At 27.2% G+C, this 9,224-nt stretch overlaps 1 long non-coding RNA gene across 1 annotated transcript; it reads left to right on the plus strand.

Moving 5' to 3' along the window:
* Window positions 1-2,537: 2,537 nt before the first annotated feature.
* Window positions 2,538-8,635, plus strand: LOC118482058. The gene is made up of 3 exons (XR_004866995.1): window positions 2,538-2,617; window positions 2,739-2,759; window positions 8,611-8,635. It is a non-coding gene; the product is annotated as an uncharacterized LOC118482058 (long non-coding RNA).
* The last annotated feature ends 589 nt before the right edge of the window (window positions 8,636-9,224 follow it).

The raw sequence follows: 9,224 nt of genomic DNA on the forward strand, positions 1-9,224 counted from the left end.
TGAATCATATTATACATATCCCCACAAATTTTATAAAACGGACCATTGTAATAAAATTAATAAAATATTAATATCCTTCAAAATAGAGCGACCCGTGGGTACCACGGGTTATAACCTAATAATTTTAATATAAGCCATGTCTAAATGGCTTCCCCTATAATACTAGTTGAGCTAAAGCTCATTAGTCAATCTTTTGTATTAAATAAATAACTTTTAACAAAAATATCAACGTTCTATTTAATTGGTACATGCTCATCCAAAACAGAACTCAAAGAGTTTGCAAAAGGGGAAAAAAACTAAGTACATAATAAAAACAAAAAGAAAGTATTATGTAAAATTAAATATGATGCACAAGCCTAATCCAATTACCAATTAACTAGTAAATCTTGTATAAGTGAGGCTCAAAGTCCATGAGTGACCTCAACCTTAATTCTATAACATTCAAAATAGTTCTTCATGGAGACATGGAGTACATACAATTTAGTTTTCTTAAATCAAGTAAGATACAGCGGGCAAATTTCATATACATAATGATTGTAATTAGTGTTAGTATGTTCAAAATGATCTTAATTTTTATACTCATTGCCAGGAAATCATTCAACCTATCATCATTTTGTGCTCAAAATTACCTAAAATATGCAAACTATAAAAGAAATTAGTTTTTAACTATCAAAGGGGGTGGATAAAGAACAGTAACCTAATCTCCACATAAAGAGACAAAGACCAAATTAACTAACCGTAGAATGCCATGCATTTGGGGGAACAAAATACTGCATCCTGATAGATACTCGAAAACAAGAGGCTGATTTATTGAAATAATAAGATAGTTGGCCTGATTCGAGAGGGGCTAATCTCCAATACAAAAACACTTGATAATCCAAATAAACAAGACATTCCAAATGCGAACATGAAATGAAATACTTAAATGAAAAATAAAAGAGTTACTTCCTAAACTTCAGCCCCTAAATTCAGCCTTTTGACTTTGACTCTCCTAAAATTCAGCCCGTCCAGATTTGAATTAGCAGGTTTGTAACAATACTTCCGGCCCGAAAAATTGACTTGTCCTCAAGTCGAAAAGAAGGTAATTGATGGGCCAACAAGCCATAACTTTTTGGAGTCGCTTCTTTCAAAGGATGGCCCCCCCGTGATCGCCATTCAAGTCGTACCATAGCATGTATTGCAATTTCTACGATGTGCCATGGTGGGCGCCACTCGCGCCATCCGGCTACACCTTCGTTCGGAGTCTTTCGCATGAGTCCTCCGAACCCGGTTAGCAAAGAATGAACAACATAAAGACCGTAACTTAGATATGTACGAACAAGTTTTATAACATTTCTAGAAGGACACATGGTCTTCAATGAGGCTTTTTGCTGTGTCGTGGATTTCAAAAGAAAGTACCAAACAAGAACAGATTTAATACTTTGGTTGGGCCTGAAGGTGAGTAGTGAACTTGATGAGTTGGTCGCGAGGCGCATAGATGAAATATTTCGATTGTGCACCACATTTGGTTTTGATAATGGTGGAGACGATGCAATTAACGAGTTTGGTACCGGTGCCCGGTTTGGTGTTGGTCTTTGTAGCGATGTTGGTGACTGTTCATGGCATGGTGGTGGTGCGAGGGTTCGAAGGCCAGTTTTGGGATGGTGTTTGGTGCTGAAATCAGGGAGAGTGTGAGGTGTAGATGGTGCGGGTGGTGGTGCTTGGCTGCTGGTTGGTTTTCCAAACATCATGCTTTTGAGTTCTGCAATATCGCCCCTTAATTGCGACACTATGGTATCAAGTTTGGCTGCAATCACAGCCAATTGAGAAGCAGTCTGATCTGAGTTTAATGCGCTACTTTCACTACTCTAGGTATTCACCATCTTCTTCGAGTTTCCCGGCGATGGAACCATTGATAGATACTCGAAAACAAGAGGATGATTTATTGAAATAATAAGATAGTTGGCCCGATTCGAGAGGGGCTAATCTCCAATACAAAAACACTAGATAATCCAAATAAACAAGACATTCCAAATTAGAACATCAAATGAAATACTTAAATGAAAAATAAAAGAGTTACTTCCTAAACTTCAGCCCCTAAACTCAGCCTTTTGACTTTGACTCTCCTAAAATTCAGCCCATCCAGATTTGAATTAGCAGGTTTGTAACAAATCCCCTCACTAATACTCGGCTGTCTCATAAATAGTTGTTAACATGAGGTTTAATATACATAAAGCTCACGAAAACAAAAAAATATTATATGAGCATATCTATATATATTAATAAATGAGATGATTTGGGCCATTTGTCTTTGAATGGTGGAGCCATTTTGCTTATGTGACATCCATTGGTTGAGTAGAGGGTGATTTGGGAGGGAATTCATCTAATTTCTCTATAAACAAACCAAATTCACAAAACACAAACCAAAACTTACTTCCACGCGGGATCCGAATTGTTTGGGTCGGTTTATTCCGGTTTTCCAAAAAAACCCATTTTGAATATGGATCCTATTTATTATTTTGACTCAATTATTCTTCATAAACATCTATCTACAAACAAGTTCTTTCTCTCTGTTCTCTCTCTTCTACCTACCTTCTCCTATCATAAACTTAAAGCAAGAATCCTTCACAAATCAAAGGTAAACTACATGATCGAAGCGAAATACTCTTTATTTTTGTTCTTCGATCGTATAGTAGGTTGTTTTTGGTCAAAACCCATTCGGAAAATGCTAATGATTATTGTTGTTCTTTTTTTTGTAGATCATTCCACTTATTCTGCAGGTATGTAAATTATATTAGATTGTTATGTATTATTAATGCTTAATCGAACTTTTTTATTACTTTTCTGTATTTTTTTTGTTGTTGATGATGATTTTCATTCTCCGATTCTAATCTTATGAATGGATCTATTCTTGATGTCTTCAAAGAATGATGTTGTTAGTGATTTTTTTTTATTTTGGTTTTTGTTTTTTCATAAGAAACCCTAAATTTTATGCAACTGGCGGACTCTAAATCTTCGTCGAACTAAAGATGTAAGTTTAATTTTATGGTTGTTTTGGTGTTTTTTGATCCGATAATTGTTATAGGTTAAATCGTTTATGCCAATCTGTATATTTTTTTAGTTATTTTTATTATTTTTTATTTTTGAAAATCTAACTATGATATTTTTTTAAAATTTGAATGTCTTTGTTTTCTTAGTAATAAATTTTGTATTGTATTAATTATCAATCCATTAAAGATTTCATTATTTCCTTTATTTTTAGTATGATAATTTTCCGGAATTAAGGTTTCTATTTCTATAAATAAATGGTGATTTATTTTTAGTATGATAATTTACGGGATTGGATGTTAATGATTTAATTTTCAGAATTCAAATTTTAAATTTTAAATTTTGAGGTTTCTATTTTAAATTTTAAATTTAAAATTTGAGCAATTTTAAAATTCGTTAGTGATTTATTTTTAGTGTGATAATTTTTCGGAATTAAGGTTTCTGTTTCTATAAATAAACGGTGTTACGTTTTTTGAAACCTCAAATTTAAAATTTTAAGGTTTCTATTTCTATTTCCAGGATTCAAATTTTAAATTTTAAATTTTGAGTAATTTTAAATTTCATTAGTGATTTATTTTTAGTATGATAATTTTCCAGAATTAAGGTTTCTATTTCTATTTCCGGAATTCAAATTCTAAATTTAAAATTTTGAGCAATTTTAAATTTCGTTAGTGATTTATTTTTGAAACCTCAAATTTAAATTTTAGTGTTTTATTTTTAGTATGATAATTTTCCGGAGTTAAGGTTTCTATTTCTATAAATAAATGGTGATTTATTTTTAGTATGATAATTTACAGGATTGGATGTTAGTGATTTAATTTTCAGAATTCAAATTTTAAATTTTAAATTTTGAGGTTTCTATTTTAAATTTTAAATTTAAAATTTTGAGCAATTTTAAATTTCGTTAGTGATTTATTTTTAGTATGATAATTTTCCGGAATTAAGGTTTCTATTTCTATAAATAAATGGTGTTACGTTTTTTGAAAACTCAAATTTAAAATTTTAAGGTTTCTATTTCTATTTCCGGAATTTAAATTTTAAACTTAAAATTTTGAGCAATTTTAAATTTCGTTAGTGATAGTCCCGTAACGATCCGATTTCAGTCTCGGTTCGGTGAAAAATAGTGAGACGGGTGATTCGAGCCAAGAACAATAGATAATAAACAAGAAAGATCGAAACTTTAAGGATTGGAACAAAGATATTTGATTGATTTGATAAGAACATACAAGATAATCCACCCCGGGTGAGCTCCCCCGGGGTGGTGGCTCACAAATGCACACCTCACAAATGAGGTATAGTACTCTATATATAGACCCTTGAGCCTTGTCCTCCAAGCAAGCCGCCTCTTGCTTGGAAAACCTACTAAAATCACTAAAATATCCGACTATTACAAATCAAAACGTCACATAATATAAATAATAAAATCGCTAAACTAAAGCCATCATAATTGATAACATCATTCTCCAATTTGACCCAACAGTTAGTGATTTATTTTTAGTATGATAATTTTCCGGAATTAAGGTTTCTATTTCTATTTCCGGAATTCAAACTTTAAATTTAAAATTTTGAGCAATTTTCAATTTCGTTAGTGATTTATTTTTGAAACCTCAAATTTAAATTTTAGTGATTTATTTTTAGTATGATAATTTTCCAGAATTAAGGTTTCTATTTCTATAAATAAATGGTGATTTATTTTTAATATGATAATTTACGGGATTGGATGTTAGTGATTTAATTTTCAGAATTCAAATTTTAAATTTTAAATTTTGAGGTTTCTATTTTAAATTTAAAATTTTGAGCAATTTTAAATTTCGTTAGTGATTTATTTTTAGTATGATAATTTTTCGGAATTAAGGTTTATATTTCTATAAATAAATGGTGTTACGTTTTTTGAAACCTCAAATTTAAAATTTTAAGGTTTCTATTTCTATTTCCGGAATTCGAATTTTAAATTTAAAATTTTGAGTAATTTTAAATTTCGTTAGCAATTTATTTTTAATATGATAATTTTCCAGAATTAAGGTTTCCATTTCTATTTCTGGAATTCAAATTCTAAATTTAAAATTTTGAGCAATTTTAAATTTCGGTAGTGATTTATTTTTGAAACCTCAAATTAAAAGTTTAGTGTTTTATTTTTAGTATGATAATTTACCGGAATTAAGGTTTCTATTTCTATAAATAAATGGTTATTTATTTTTAGTATGATAATTTACGGGATTGGATGTTAGTGATTTAATTTTCAGAATTCAAATTTTAAATTTTGAGGTTTCTATTTTAAATTTTAAATTTAAAATTTTGAGCAATTTTAAATTTCGTTAGTGATTTATTTATAGTATGATAATTTTTCGGAATTAAGGTTTCTATTTCTATAAATAAATGGTGTTACGTTTTTTTGAAACACAAATTTAAAATTTTAAAGTTTCTATTTCTATTTCCGGAATTCAAATTTTAAATTTAAAATTTTGAGTAATTTTAAATTTCGTTAGTGATTTATTTTTAGTATGATAATTTTCCAGAATTAAGGTTTCCATTTCCATTTCCGGAATTCAAATTCTAAATTTAAAAAGCCATTTTAAATTTCATTAGTGATTTATTTTTGAAACCTCAAATTTAAATTTTAGTGTTTTATTTTTAGTATGATAATTTTCCGGAATTAAGGTTTCTATTTCTAAAAATAAATGGTGATTTATTTTTATTATGATAATTTACGGGATTGGATGTTAGTGATTTAATTTTCAGAAATCAAATTTTAAATTTAAATTTTGAGGTTTCTATTTTAAATTAAAAACATAAAATTTTGAACAATTTTAAATTTCGTTAGTGATTTATTTTTAGTATAATAATTTTCCGGAATTAAGGTTTCTATTTCTATAAATAAATGATGTTACGTTTTTTGAAACCTCAAATTTAAAATTTTAAGGTTTCTATTTCTATTTCCGGAATTCAAATTTTAAATTTAAAAGTTTGAGCAATTTTAAATTTCGTTAGTGATTTATTTTTAGTATGATAATTTTCTGGAATTAAGGTTTCTATTCCTATTTCTGAAATTCAAATTTTAAATTTTAAATTTTGAGCAATTTTAAATTTCGTTAGTGTTTTATTTTTGAAACCTCAAATTTAAATTTTAGTGATTTATTTTTAGTATCATAATTTTCCGGAATTTAGGTCTCTATTTCTCTAAATAAATGGTGATTTATTTTTAGTATGATAATTTTTAGTATGATAATTTACGGGATTGGATGTTAGTGATTTATTTTTCAGAATTTAAATTTTAAATTTTAAATTTTGAGGTTTCTATTTTAAATTTTAAATTTAAAATTTTGAGCAATTTTAAATTTCGTTAGTGATTTATTTTTAGTATGATAATTTTCAAGAATTAAGCTTTCTATTTCTATAAATAAATGATGTTACGTTTTTTGAAACCTCAAATTTAAAATATTAAGGTTTCTATTTCTATTTCTATTTCCAGAATTCAAATTTTAAATTTTGAGCAATTTTAAATTTCGTTAGTGATTTATTTTTAGTATGATAATTTTCTGGAATTAAGTTTTCTATTTCTATTTCTGGAATTCAAATTTTAAATTTAAAATTTTGAGCAATTTTAAATTTCGTTAGTGATTTATTTTTGAAACCTCAAATTTAAATTTTAGTGATTTATTTTTAGTATGATAATTTTCCGGAATTAAGGTTTCTATTTCTATAAATAAATGGTGATTTATTTTTAGTATGATAATTTTTAGTATGATAATTTACGGGATTGGATGTTAGTGATTTAATTTTCAGAATTCAAATTTTAAATTTTAAATTTTAAATTTTAAATTTTGAGGTTTCTATTTTGAATTTTAAATTTTAAATTTTGTGCAATTTTAAATTTCGTTAGTGATTTATTTTTCGTATGATAATTTTCCAGAATTAAGGTTTTTATTTCTATAAACAAATGATTTTACGTTTTTTGAAACCTCAAATTTAAAATATTAAGGTTTCTATTTCTATTTCCAGAATTAAAATTTTAAATTTAAAATTTTGAGCAATTTTAAATTTCGTTAGTGATTTATTTTTAGTATGATAATTTTCTGGAATTAAGTTTTCTATTTCTATTTCCGGAATTCAAATTTTAAATTTAAAATTTTGAGCAATTTTAAATTTCGTTAGTGATTTATTTTTGAAACCTCAAATTTAAATTTTAATGATTTATTTTTAGTATGATAATTTTCCGGAATTAAGGTTTCTATTTCTATTTCTATTTCCGGAATTCAAATTTTAAATTTAAAATTTTTAGCAATTTTAAATTTCGTTAGTGATTTATTTTTAGTATGGTAATTTTTCGGAATTAAGGTTTCTATTTCTATAAATAAATGGTGTTATGTTTTTTGAAACCTTTTTTTGTTTGTTTTGGTTTTATATGTTTTCCCGCTATTATGAGTTTATTTTTATAATTAATTTATCGTTTTTACTCGTTTAAAACCGTTCTCATTTAATTTGCAGGTATGAATTTGAGTAACAACAGTCCTTCATTCTTAAAGCTGATTGAGGACGACGATCCTATTTTTTGGTATGTTTATTAATTTTATGATTACTAAACATATTGTATTTAGACTTATGTATTTAATTATTTATTTATTTATTTTTTGTTTCCACTGATAGGAAATATCTAATGAATTTGCTTCATTAATGTGGGAAGAACAACCACCTTACAAGGAATCTAACTGTGATTCATTGTTTACAAGGAATTTGCTTTATTTAATTTTTTATTTATTTTTTTCGGTATAATTTTAGGTTTCATTGTTTATGCTGATGTGTATAATTTTGTAAAATATTTTTTTTACAAATCTAACTATGATATTTTTTAAAATTTGAATATTTGGGTTGTTTCTAGTAAATTTTGTACTGTTTTAATATGTATTAATTACAATCTATCAAAGATTTCGTTATTTCCTTAAATTTTAGTATTATATGGTTTTCCTAAATTAAGGTATCTCTTTCTATAAATAAATGGTGGAGCAATTTTGCTTGGCAAGGTTAGACTTTCCTAATAAGTTTGCTTAATTTACGGGATTGGATGTTATTGATTTAATTTTCAGAATTCAAATTTTAAATTTTAAATTTTGAAGTCAATCATTATTTTAAATTTAAATTTTGAAGTTAATCATTATTTTAATTCATCCATTTTTTTGTTGTTCAAGATGTTTAATTCGGTTAGAATTAAAAGGGTTTGGAAATAAAAGGTTTGGAGTTTAGGTTTTCAGTTTAGATCTACGTTAATTAAAACATTCTACCTTTGTTTTGCAATAGGTGTTTTGCTTTCTTTAAAGTAAATCCTCCAGTTGAGGTATCACTTGGATATAAATCTTTCATCTATTTTTTTTTTATCTTTCTTGAAAGCAAATGGGATGTTGTAACTGGACTTTTGTTTATTTCTTTTGTATGAGTCAGGTATTTTTTTATTATTTGTTTATTCTTTTTTGCAAGTGAACACGACCACAGGAAAACTAATAGTGTTTCAGTAAGCTTATAAGAAAATGACTTTTGCCCTCGACATAAATTGTTTTGTGTTCTCTATCTTAATTTGTGTTTCTATTGTAGTATACGACGCCGTTGACATTTTCGGGATCTTACAAGGACCGAGGAAGTGGAGGAGGTAGGTGTTCGGGTACTACAAGTTGTAGGGGGTCTATGGTGAGGCCAAGTTTAGACACGAACAATCTTATAAAGTTGTTCCACGGTTTGGATTCGTTGAAACTCGAGCTTAATCGATTGGAAATTGAAGTCACAGGTGATTAATGCAAAATGATTTGTTGGATTAATTGAATCTTTTTTTTGTTTTTGAATGTTGATATTGTTTGTTCTTCTGCAGATTATGATCGAGAACCGAGCGAATCACAATCTTAGATAGATCTTAAATTAAATGTCTATATAAGAAAAAAATGATTGAAAACTATAACTTTATGTCATTATGGGTTAACTGCTCATTTAATTAGTTGACGGTTGCATAGGTGTTCACGTGTTGAATACATTATTTGATTTATATACTTCATATTATAGAGGAAAGGGATTATATAGAATTTAGATTGTTAATTTATATAGCCACCAACTATCTTACCTCCACCAACAGATTCTCATGTATTTTCCATTGAGTAATTTATATTAATGTTTCATGGATTATTTTTTTTTAACGAACTGAGCCATCTGGGTTAGAT

Source organism: Helianthus annuus, chromosome 9 (assembly GCF_002127325.2).
Source record: "Helianthus annuus cultivar XRQ/B chromosome 9, HanXRQr2.0-SUNRISE, whole genome shotgun sequence".
In the NCBI taxonomy this organism is placed as follows: Eukaryota; Viridiplantae; Streptophyta; class Magnoliopsida; order Asterales; family Asteraceae; genus Helianthus; species Helianthus annuus.